General features: G+C 36.3%; 1 protein-coding gene across 1 annotated transcript in view; it reads right to left on the bottom strand.

Annotated features, from left to right (window-relative positions):
* ZNF521 (zinc finger protein 521) overlaps positions 1–12,393 on the bottom strand; it is an 865,909-nt gene that overhangs the window by 435,544 nt on the left and 417,972 nt on the right. The window lies entirely within an intron of this gene.

The following is a 12,393-nucleotide window of genomic DNA, read 5'->3' as shown; positions in this document are numbered from 1 at the left end:
CCATTATTTGTAACTGCTCTGTTTCTACTAGTTTTATTCCTTCACGTTAAGAATCAGGCAAATGACTCCCATTTTAAAATAAAAATTGTTAAAAAATATAAAACTGAAATAATTATACCCTAATTTGTCTTCCAGTTAGCATACTCTCTGTCTTCACCTCCTTAACCCATCACAGAAACTTCCCTGGATGATTCACCACTGACTTCTTGGTTCCCTAGTTCAGTGGACAGAAGGAGCACTGATTTTACTGGTTCTATTGGTTAGAGCTAACTTAGCTTCTGAGGTTCTATGCTCTTCTGGATTCTTCTTACTCCTTTACTCTAAATCCAACATGATGATTTCTCTTTCTCCACTAACCCCATATTTGGTTCTTCAGTCCTTATTCTTCTCACAGAGGACCAAACTCTATAGGTAGACTATATGTCAATATGTTAAATCTCCCCAGATCTAAAGCTCTGGAGCAATTTTCTCTCAAGGATTTCATAAATATGTTTCCTGCCTCTTTATTCATGTGTTACCAACACCCCTTAAAATAAACAGGTAAAAAACTGAACTTGTCCTTTACTACTCCAGACGGTCTCCTTCCCCAGAACTCATCTTCATAAATAACTCCATCAACTACCTACTCCTTCAAACTGCACATCTGCAAGCCTATTTTCCTTCTCTTTCAATATAATTAGATTCTACAGCTTGAACAAACCATCTAGATAGTGCCCAATTTTTCTCTTTTTTGCCATCCTTGTAACTGGTTTAATTTAAGGCTTTGTCATGCTCATTTTAGCTAGATCTTTTCCTTAATCACAGTAAGACTCCTTCCAAACCAATCTTAACTTCAGCCAGAGCAATCTTTCTGTTCCAGTGTGTTCACGTCATGCATGCCTGCATGCTCAGTCACTTTAGCTGTGTCTGACTCTTTACGACTCTATGGACTTGTAGCCCACCAGGTTCCTCTGTCCATGGGATTTTCCATTGCCCTCCTCTGGAGGATTTTCCCAACCCACGGATCAAACCCACATCTATTGCCTTGCAGGCAGATTCTTTACCACTGAGCCACTGGGGAAGCCCACGTCATTCCTCTACATTTTTCAATGGTACTTCATCACATTCTGGATAAAATCTAAACACCTCAGCAGATACGTATGATCTTTCATGGTTTGATCTATGCTTAGGTCTCTAGCTGTTCTGCTGTTACTTTCTTCTTCACACTAATCCCCTGAACCAGGCCAGAGAAGTGTTGGCCCAGGAATGAGCTGAGGTCTCTTTTGCTTTCATGTGGTCTCCTCTCCTGAAATACCCTTTACTCTTCCCAGTGGCTCCTCCAGCACCTTTCACCTGGCTTCAAGTCACAGTTCCAGTCCTCTCTGTTGTGAAGCCCAGGTGCTCCCACGTTAGTGCTCCTGCAGTACCTTGAGCACAGTCTCTAATGCTGTCCTCCCATGGCACACTGACCAGGTGACTGTGTGCTAAACACCGTCTTCCAGCTGAAGGTAAAAAATTACTGAGTCTGTGTTATATAGGGCTTCCCCAGTGGCTCAGTGGTAAAGAATCCACCTGCAATGCAGGAGGCACAGGAGTCATGGGTTCGATCCCTGGTTCAGGATGACCCCCTGGAGAAGGAAATGGCAACCCACTCCAGTATTTTTGCCTGGAGAATTCTATGGACAGTGAGCCTGGAGGGCTATAGTCCATAGGGTCACAAAGAGTCAGACACAACTGAAGCAACTTTGCATGCAGCACGCACACAGCATGTTATATATCTCTTTTTATCCCCATGCCTACAGTACCAAATAAAAACAACAGATACTCAGTAAACACTTGGTAAATAAGTGAATTAATATATATTATTTTAAATAGAGATTATATTAAAAATTACTTTAAAATTTGGTTCATATGTCCTTCTAAAAATTAAGGGAGAATTTTTTCCCCCTACATGATTGTTTCATAGCTTGGTTTCATTTCTCTCCTCAGATTTATCTGTTTCACAATATAGGATTAAGCCTTCAAAATAATGCACAAAAATAAAGTCAGCACCTTGTCATCAAGATTTATAGAATGCCCACTCTAGGTGCAGAGTCCTGTAGTTGGGAGAGAAACACTTGGAAAACAAATGAACTTTTTATTTAACTTTGCTTGTCTCTTTTATAACTTAGAAGCTGCTTCTGAACCACAGGTGGGCATAAAGACAGTATGATCTTCAAAGATTACTGATATGTCTAAAAGATAGTTTTTATAATTCAGCCTGCTTTCTGAATGAGTGGGGCACACCAAGTCATTCAGTACCTTGATGGAAATATGAGGGCTCGACATACTTCTGTTTAACAAGGAAACATCAGAATGGAGCCCATATTTTGATTTTTTTTGTGCATGTGATAGTACTGTAAATTGTCTTTTTTCATTTTCTCAATCTCATTAACTTCATTCTCCATTGCTTCATTATTTTTAGAACTGTCTTCTGTAGCTGCATTTTTTTTCTAACCCACTAATCTGTCAGCTGTTACAGTAGTTTTAATTATATTTTTTCCAATATTTCTTTGCTTGTCATCATTTATTTTTAATTTATATGCATATATTATCTTTACAATGAAGCACAAGAATGGCTGCTTGCTATATGTAATGTATAGTTACCAAACTTTTGATAGGGCCTTTGCCTCTTGTATCTCACCATGAAATTCCAATTCTGCTACTCTTCCCAGATCCATGCAGAAAAGAGACCCATGTTGGTAGGTTTTGAAGACTGGATCTCAATCAGTGATTGCAATAGATAATCTCACTCTGGTTTTGAGCCTTTAGGCTTTAAATTGCCATCCTGAGCAGCAGGATACTCTCACAAACCATTTAGAAGGTGGCCCTTAGTCACAAACTCTCTTCAGGGTCATAACTATGACAAACCAATCTCCTGATATGCAGTGATATGGTACCTGAGGAACATCCTGATCAAACAGGAGCATGATGGAGATGGAGCAGGAATTTGGAAGAAGTAGAGCTACAGAGAAAGCGAGTGTTCTGGAGAGTAACTCGGTCAGCTGCACTAGGACTGAGATTAAAATTCCGACTCAAGGGATTCATGTTCTTTGCATTTGTTCACATGAGAATTATGGGACTCTGACTCAAAGCATGGATGTTCTCTAGTTCTGTTTCAGGGAAGAGAGGGAAGCAAAATCATCATAATAATACCAGGTAGCATTTATTGAGTGCCAAGCACCATTCTAAACATCTTAAATGTACATGCATAACTTAACTGTACAACAAACCTGTGAAGTAGGTACTTTACTATTTCCATTTTAAAAATGAGAAAAACCAAGGATTGAGGATAAAGCAACTTGACCAAAATCATACATATTGAAAGGTAATGGAGTTAAGAGTTGAACCTAGGCTTTCTTACCCCTAAACTTTTGCTCTTAGATACTACATTGATTTAAAAAATAAACAACACCAGGAAAATGCATATTTAGGAGAAATATTGGAAGAGCGGTTCTTTCTGCCCAACTGTTTAATACAAGAGTGCCCATCTTTGGTCTTAATTTTTTTACTTGCACTCAGATCCTTATAGTCTTACAGTTTTGAGTAACATCTATACACTGACAACCTCCCAAATTTAGATCTTCAGTCGAGATCACCTTCATAATTGCAAACCCACATGTCCAATTGCCTTCTTGACATCTCCACTTTGATGCCAGGTGGTTATCTCAGACTTAACAACCCCAAACCGAACTGACTTTTCCCTGTAGTCATATTTCTCCCTCAGTCTTCTGCATCTCAATCAATGGCAATCCACTATCCCAGTTGTTCAAGTCAAAACCTAAGTCTTTCTTGACTCTTTGACACCAATCCAATCTCTTAGCAAATCCTGTTAGTTCTCTTCGCAAAATTTATTTAGAATCAGAATTCTACTCCCACCATTAAACCAGCCTGGTCCTTACCACATTCTGTCTCACTTGAATGACTGTAATAATCTCATAATTGAGTTAACTGCTTCCAATCCCATCCATTTACAGTTTATTCTATACAGAGCAGTCAGACTGATCATTTTAAAATGCAAGTCAGATTGGGTAATCCTGTACTGAAAACCTTGCAATGGCTGGAGTAAAAGCCTGAGTTTTAAAATGGCCTGTAAGACCCCGTGGGGCTTCCCAGGTGGCACTAGTGGTAAAGAACCCACCCGCTAATGCAGGAGACAGAAGAGACATGGGTTTGATCCCTGAATCAGGAGGATGCCCTGGAGGAGGGCTTGGCAATCCACTCCAGTATTCTTGCCTGGAGAATCCCATGGTCAGAAGAGCCTGGGGGGCTACAGTCCATGGGGTTGCAAAGAGTGAGACACTAAAGTGACTAAACACACTAAACTAAACGCACCAAACTAAAGTGACTTTACACACACACACACACACACACAGACCCTGTGTGATCTGACTCTCCCTTAATAGAGAAAAGGGTACTTTTCTCAAGAGAAAAGGATATTTTCTCTCTTCCTCTCCCTGCTCTACTTAATTCTCATTTATTCTACTTCATGGTTGACTTACTCTAGAACAAAATGGAATCCAGTTCTTCATAGTGTATATTGAATGAAACACAAATTCTCTTTGGCAAAACACCTTTCCACACAGACATGGAAGCAAAAGGTTTGGCACTCATCTTTGACTACTCTCTCTCCATCATTCACTGTGTTCACTAAGACCATAGACATGGCTCTCAAGTCCATTTTTCCCCCTCCATCTCCATTACCCTACCTGAATGCATGGCCTTTACCTTCCACCTGAATCACTGCAATAGTTCCCTGAGAGGTTTCTCTTTCATCAGTCTCTCCTTTCATCTATTCTGCATCCTCTAGACAAAGTTATATTTCTAAAAGGTAAATCAGATGTCATTTCTTGACTTAAAGAGTCAAGATTCCCCTTTATTTACAAGTTTGCTTTTTAACCATTTTTGATCAAAGATCCCTTGGAAGTCTGACAATACATATGAACTTGCAAGAAAAGTATAGAGTTTCCATTAAATTTCAGGTGGCTCACGGATGTTCTATAACTCTCAAAGGAAGTATTCAGCTCCCAGAAATTCTACATTAGCAAACCTTGGGCCATAGGAAAGTGAACCAAAGTTCTTCAGTCTCAGGCCCAAGACCACCAGCAGCCTCACACGCCATGACTCTTTTACTCTTCCAGACCAAATTCGAGGAAAATACTTCCTAATTAACTCAGGAAGTTTATCTTTCCTCTTCTCTGCCTCCAAAGCACACATATCAATTATCACATTAGATTTTTTTAAATTGAAGTATATAGTTGATTGACAATGTTGTCTTAGTTTCTGGCGTACAGTAAAGTGATTCAGTTATATTTATAACTGGCTTTGTAAATGGTATTCAGTTATATTTATAAATGATTAGTTGCAGGATATTGAATACCCTCCAGTGTTATACAGTGGGATCTTGTTGTTTATCTATTTTACATATAGTAGTGTGTATCTGCTAATCCTAAACCCCTAATTCATTCCACCTCCACCTCCTTCTCCCTTTTGTAACCTAGGTTTGTTTTTTATGTCTATATCACATTAGGTTTTAAGTATTTCTAAATATTTCTCCCTCTAGAGTTCTCAATTTTTTGAAGAGAGGAATAACATCTAATATTTGGTTTATGTCCAAGTCCTACCACAGACCTTAGGGCATAGTTGATATTTAGTAAATATTTATTGGGTGACTATATCAAAAGTTAGAAAAAGGTGGGATATTGATTTCTTTGCCCATCCTGGCTTCTTCTATCCTTTCTGATTATCAACCAGAAAAGAGATAACTCAAGTGCATCAGAGTACAATGTGATGGTAATTATATTTAACAAAACCAGTGGTTACCAGTGGGAGAGGGAAGGGGGCTAAGGATCAAGATACAGTTATGGGATTAAGAGTACAAACTACTATGTATAAAAGAAATGAACAACAAGGATACATTGTATTGCAGAATAGTTATACCCATTATTTTGTAATAACTTTTAGTGGAGTATCGTCTATAAAGTACTGAATCACTATGCTGTATACCTAAAACTAATAAATTAACTACTGTAAATCAACTATTAACTCAATTTAAAAAATAAATAGAGTGGAAGGTGGGAGGGAGGTTCAAGAGCGAGGGGATATATGTATGTACACCTACGGCTGATTCATGTTGATGTATGACAGAAACCAGCACAATATTGTAAAGCACTTATTCTCCAATTAAAAACAAATTTTAAAAATACCAAAAGGAAAAATAAATAAATAAAAAATTCCCAGGGTAATGCTCTATGCACTAAAACTTGGGAGCCATTGACCTAAAGCATACTTCCATTCTCTTTTATTTGTATGTTGGATCCAGTTTCTTCCTTCTTTTTGTCACTCCCTTTTGTTAAGACCATATTTTACATTTGTCATGACTGGTGTTTACCATTTTCTATGTGTTTGCTTTTGTAAGCAGGAAAAGATTAAGAGGAAGAAGGTAGATCTAGAAAAGTGGTCTAACCATACTTAACTCAGGATTATTGTAAGAATTTAATGATAATATATAAAGTATTTATTTAACATAGTTCACAGCCCAAATGAAGTGCTCAATAAATGGTAGTTACTAGTAACAGTAGTGATAATAAACAACCCTGAATTTGTCATTTTCCCAATCAGATATAAATATATATCTCACAGGATATGTATGTTTACATGTAGATATGTATATTAAAGATGAATAGTATCTAATTAATATAACTATATATTATATATATTATATAGCTATTGCATATATACACATATATTCATATAAGATATTTCTGATTAGTAGATCATTTGCCTTGCCTTATTCAATTTGTCCTGTCATCTGACTCCTGTCTGTCTGTCTAACACTTTGACTATCAGCCTTAGCTCTGAGGTAGAGGTAATTGAAGATCCAGTCTTATTCAGCACTTAGAAAATTGTTTCATTCTATTAGGAAATTTTTAAACTACTCAGATGAATCACTATCAAGACTAATTTTGAAAACCGTGTTTGATCAGTGGTACAGTTTTGGTTGATAGCTCTGCTAGTCCCAAAGGAATCTTAACAAAATATTATCAAAGAAGAACACTTTGAAGGCAGAAAAGATTACAGGAGGAGGCAAAGTTGGGGAGCAACCATACTTAATAAGAATTCTTCATACAGTTTCTCATTTATTAGACAAGTTTATGACCTGTGGATCATGTCGACGGTGCCCCTTTATCAATGAGGACCAAACTGAGATTCTGGAAAGATCTCTTCAATAACACAAAGAAAATGATTCAAGAGGATTCTCAAAGAATTTTCTATAGGGAAAAAAAAGTGAAGCAGTATAAATTTGATTTAAGCCAGACTTCTCTCTCCTGAACTAAAATTTGTCATGATCACAGCCACCCTGCTCTCATTTAGAATTTGTTCGCCGTTAGAAATCTCTGTTGAGAATGAAACTGTAACGTGAGTTCCCATTTTTTTAGTTTGAAGGTTTCAGCAGGGATTCCATCGGCTCCTGAACTCTTGCTGTATCTACCTGATGACTTTCCAGGGGATTGAATAGAACAGCACAAAGAACTCTGGTATTCAGAGAGCTGCAAGTAAGACTACGAAATGCAACTTTCAATATGCATTTGCCATATTTGCAATCGTCTCTCTTTAGTTCTTAATATGCACGAATACAAAAGCCTTTATTATACTAGGGGTGAGGTGGGGAGAAGAGTAGGACATCCCATGAGAGTTTGAAGAGACAGGGGTATTTAGCTATGAAACAAGGTTTCCAGAGGATGCTCTCAAACAACAGAGAGCAGTCGGAGACGCGGTCTAGAAGCAAAGACATGCTGCCCAGTATGGGGATGAGACTACAGAAGAGAACAGCTGACATGAGATCCACAAAGAATTATGTATCTTCTCTGAAGGCTTCACCAGAACCTCTTGCCAGCTTTTTCTTTACTGATGAGCCTTCTCATGTTTTCGTCTCCCTCCCTTTCCGCTCGGATTCCATAATATATCACTTCAGTAACTCTCCTCCGGGTATCCTCAAACTTTTCATCTCATTGGCTTTTTTATAACCAATTATCTGGCTAAATCCTGGAAAATGCTACTTATCCTTCGCTGTGTATCTACCTACTGCTGGAGAGAACCATGACTGGACAGGCTGTAAATTCATGGGATGGGAATTCAAAGATGCTGGGCAATCATCTTTTCTCGTACTCACTGTTCTGTCCCATTCAGCAGAGCAGCCTTGTCAAATCTCCCAAATCTTTAAATCCAACACACTTGGCAAATAATCACCTATCTTATTGGAAATAACGGATACTGTTGGATAGAAACACCTCTGCTTCCTGCTTCTGACTCCCAAAACTAAGCCCCACTTTATCCACCCCTTCTCCCTTCCCTCCTCACTCTTGGGAAGAGACAGTTCTGGGTCACATGACTTCCATTCTATCAGTTTTCTTTTCCCTGCTCTATCTCTTCAGTTCTCTCCCTGGTTCTTTCTTCTCAGCAAATATTACTCTATCTGAATTTTAACTTCCCTTCCTTTCCACTCCTTCCAACCAAGCATGTGGAAAGACTTGTTGCATCTACCCTTTCCCCTCCTTGCCTTTTCTCCCACCAGTCCACCAAACATCTTCCGGCCCTTCCAAGTCACAGTTCAATCCTTATCTAACTTACCCCAGTCACTCTCCCCTAGCCGTGAAATTCTTCATATTTTGCTTCTAATCTCCTCACCCTGCTCTTCTTACTCCCATCCACAGTTCATCCTTAAAATATCAGATTTTTGTTCAATTTAAAGATGTTAGACATTTGCATTCATGTGTTGATTGTTGCAAAATTGTTGCTCATGACCCCCGGCGTCATTGAATTTTTCTAAATTATTTGTAAAACATATTTTACATTGTGAAGTTTTAAAGTTACCAAAACTTCATAGGCTTGGTCACAGGCACTGCAAACATTAAAAATTTTTCATTTGCCTTTCCATTTTTAAGAAAATTTTAGTATGTTGATCTTTCCCTTTATAGTAATAGTTTCAATTTTCAGTGTCATGCTTAGACAGATCTTGCTTATGTGTAAAAGTTGCTCAATCGTGTCTGACAAAGTTTGTGACCCCATGGACTATATAGTCCGTGGAATTCTCCAGGCCACAATACTAGAGTAGGTAGCCTTTCCCTTCTCCAGGGAATCTTCCCAACCCAGGGATCGAACCCAGGTCTCCTGTATTGCAGATGGATTCTTTACCAACTGAGCTATCAGGGAAGCTGATCTTGCTTATACTAATATTAAATAAGAAAAAAATTTAAATATCAACATTTAATATTGATCTTGCTTATATTAAATATTGCTTATATTAATATTAAATATTGATATTAAAATTTTTTTTCTTAAGAGCAGTTTAAGGCAAAATACAGAGGAAGGTGCAGAGATTTCCCGTAATCCCCCTGCACCACACATACATTACCTCCCTGATAATCAACACCCCACCTGAACGATACATTTGTTACAGCTGATGAACCTGATGATTACTGATACATCATTATCAACAAAAGTCCATTGCTTGCCTTAGAGTTTGTGCTTGGTATTGTCCATCCTATGGATTTGAAAAAATGTATAATAACATGTATCCATCACTGTGGTATCACAAAGAGTATTTTCACTACCCTGAAAAATCCTCTGTGCTTCATCTAGTCATCTCTTCCTCACCCTGAACCCCTGACAACCACTGATACTTTCGCTGTCTCCATAGTTGTATCTTTTCCAGAATGTTACACAGTTGGAATCATATAGCTTTATCAGATTGGCTTCTTTTATTTAGTAATATACATGTAAGTTTCCTCAGTGTCTTTTCATTGCTTGACAGTTCATCTCTTTTTATCACTGGATATTCCATCATCTGGATGTATCACAGTTTATCTATTCACCTATTGAAGGACATCTTGGTTGCTTCCAAGTTTTGCAAATATGAATAAGGCTGCTATACACATCATGTTCAGGTTTTTGTGTGTACATAAGTTTTCAGTTCTTGTAGGTGAAGTGCCAAGGAACACATTTACTGAATCACATGGTAAGAAAGTCCTAGCTGCCTGCAAAGTAACCACCATCTTGAATTTCCACCTGCAGTGAATGAGATTTCCTGTTGCTCCACATACTTGTCGATATTTGGTATTGTGTATTGTCAGTGTTCTGGATTTTCGCCATTCTAATAGGTGTGTAGAGGTTCTGTTTTTCTTCTAATAGTTTTAGGGTTTAACTTTTGATGTTTAAATCTTTATCTGAAGTTTATTTGGGTAGAAATTTATTATGATGTGGAGAAGAGAGTTACTGTTAATTTGTTCCAAATGTTAAGCCACTTGCCTCCCAAATAACTTATTGAATAATCCTTTTCCAAAGATATTTTAAATTTTACCTTTTTTGCTCTGTTAGCATCTCATAATACTTGGACCTATCTCTAGATTCTCTATTATGTTCTGTTCTTTCCTATTTCTGGACCTATTCCTTAATGCTTTTAATAATGTAGATTTACAATGCATTTCATTAACTTGTTTGGAAAATAGACTGCTAAAACTTTTTTATTGACCAGTTTTATGCTTTTATTTTCTCAGGTAAACTACAGAAGCATTTGGTCACATTATAAAGAATAATTTATCATTTATATTTCTATCATAATTTGTTAAATGTGTACATTAAGTTGGGGAAATATGAACAGCTGTGTACTTTCAAACTTTTTCTTTCAGATGTTATGTCTTTCTTTTCTGATTCCCAGGAGAGGACTAAACTGTCCTACCCATAGATCTCATAGTTTTTGCTAAGCTCACTCTTAAATAATTTACATACTTTGGTTTTGGTTACTATTTTGAATGGAATTTTTATGTTCCATTATATTTACATAGAGAGAGGCTGTATGTAATTATCTTGATTCCAGATACTTTACAAAATCCACTTAGTAGTTTTAATAATTTCTAGTTTATTGTGTAGCAGTTTTTAAGTGTTTTCATCTATAATCTGCAAAAGAGATAACATAACTTTCCAATAAATATAAATTTTTTTGTAAAATATCTGATTGTAATGTAAACAAATTTCATAAAAATTTTAAAAGGAATGGAGATTTTTCTTGTATTTAATTTGAAAGTCTCTGATTTGATTATTAGGCATGGTGTTTTCTGCTTACTAAACAGATTTTAGATCTATGTATTTATTTGTATGCACCTAGAGTATCTTAGGAAGGATAGCCAGAAACCAGTAACAGCGATGGTGTCTGGGAAGGAGTTTGATTGATGGGACCGTTAAGTAGGGATACGGTTCATGAATATACTTATGCGTCTTGAATTTTGTACCATTTACATGTGTAATTCATTCTAAACAGAAATAATAGAATTAAAAAATCAAAGAAACATTTATTTTCCTATTAAGAAATTAGTCAGTTTTAGTTTCTAAGGCTTTAAAAAAATACTTTGCAATGGGTAGTGAATTAAACATGTGTTTCTTTCTATATTCATTGCCCTGATCACATGATTTTTATTTGATCTTTGGTTTATTACATCTAACATGTGTCTCATTTTAAACCATCTTCATTGGTTATTATATTTTAGTTTTTTCTGATGAAATAACTAATGTTTTATTTAGCACCTCTGTAACTATGGTCATAAATAAGATTGTTTTGCAGTGGGGGTAGTTCTTAGGTTTTGGTCAGGTTTTGATGTCAGTATTCTGAAATAAATTGACAAGTCCTCTAGACTTTCTTAGGCTCAAAAACTTATTTAGCATGGAATTTCTCTTGTGCTTGAAAAATTGAAGGAATTCATCTATAAAACCACCTGGCTTTAACTTTCTTTTGGAAGATATGTTTTGATAAAATCTTTGATTTTTTAAAATTGCTATAATTCTATTAAAGTTTTCAACAAAGCAAATATGGCCTTAATATTTGTCATAAATTACTGACTTGAAAGATACTTTCTCAGTGCAGTATGAGTATGATTTTATATCAAGTCTAGATCACACTGTGGTTATAAATGGTAAAAAAAAAAAACCATTAAAAAGTGAAGTTATTAATATAAAAAAGTTTACTTTCTGATTTTAAAATTACAAAATTTCTTTCATAAATCACTTAATCTTGCTCTCTCAAAATAGAAATAAATATTTATATTTGGTAAAAAAAAAAATTAATTTTTCAACTAACACACATGGTTACACGAGATAAACCAACTCTTAAAAATATTTGATTTTCTGCTCAGAGTCCATAATGGTAGGAACTAAAATGACAAATTTATCTCACTCTAGAGAACAAATCTCTGTAACTCAACCATATCTCTGCCACTCATGAATCATCAAGTCTGGGCTTTACATGTGGGATAAATATATCTGTTATGTATACCTTCTTGTCCTTTTTTGCATAACTACATATTTCTTTCTTTGCATCCACTT

Source organism: Giraffa tippelskirchi, chromosome 14, assembly GCF_054371585.1.
Source record: "Giraffa tippelskirchi isolate mGirTip1 chromosome 14, T2T-mGirTip1v1.2.pri, whole genome shotgun sequence".
Lineage (NCBI taxonomy): Eukaryota > Metazoa > Chordata > Mammalia > Artiodactyla > Giraffidae > Giraffa > Giraffa tippelskirchi.
Note: the sequence above shows the minus strand (reverse complement) of the source record. Positions and strands in the feature narration are given on the sequence as shown.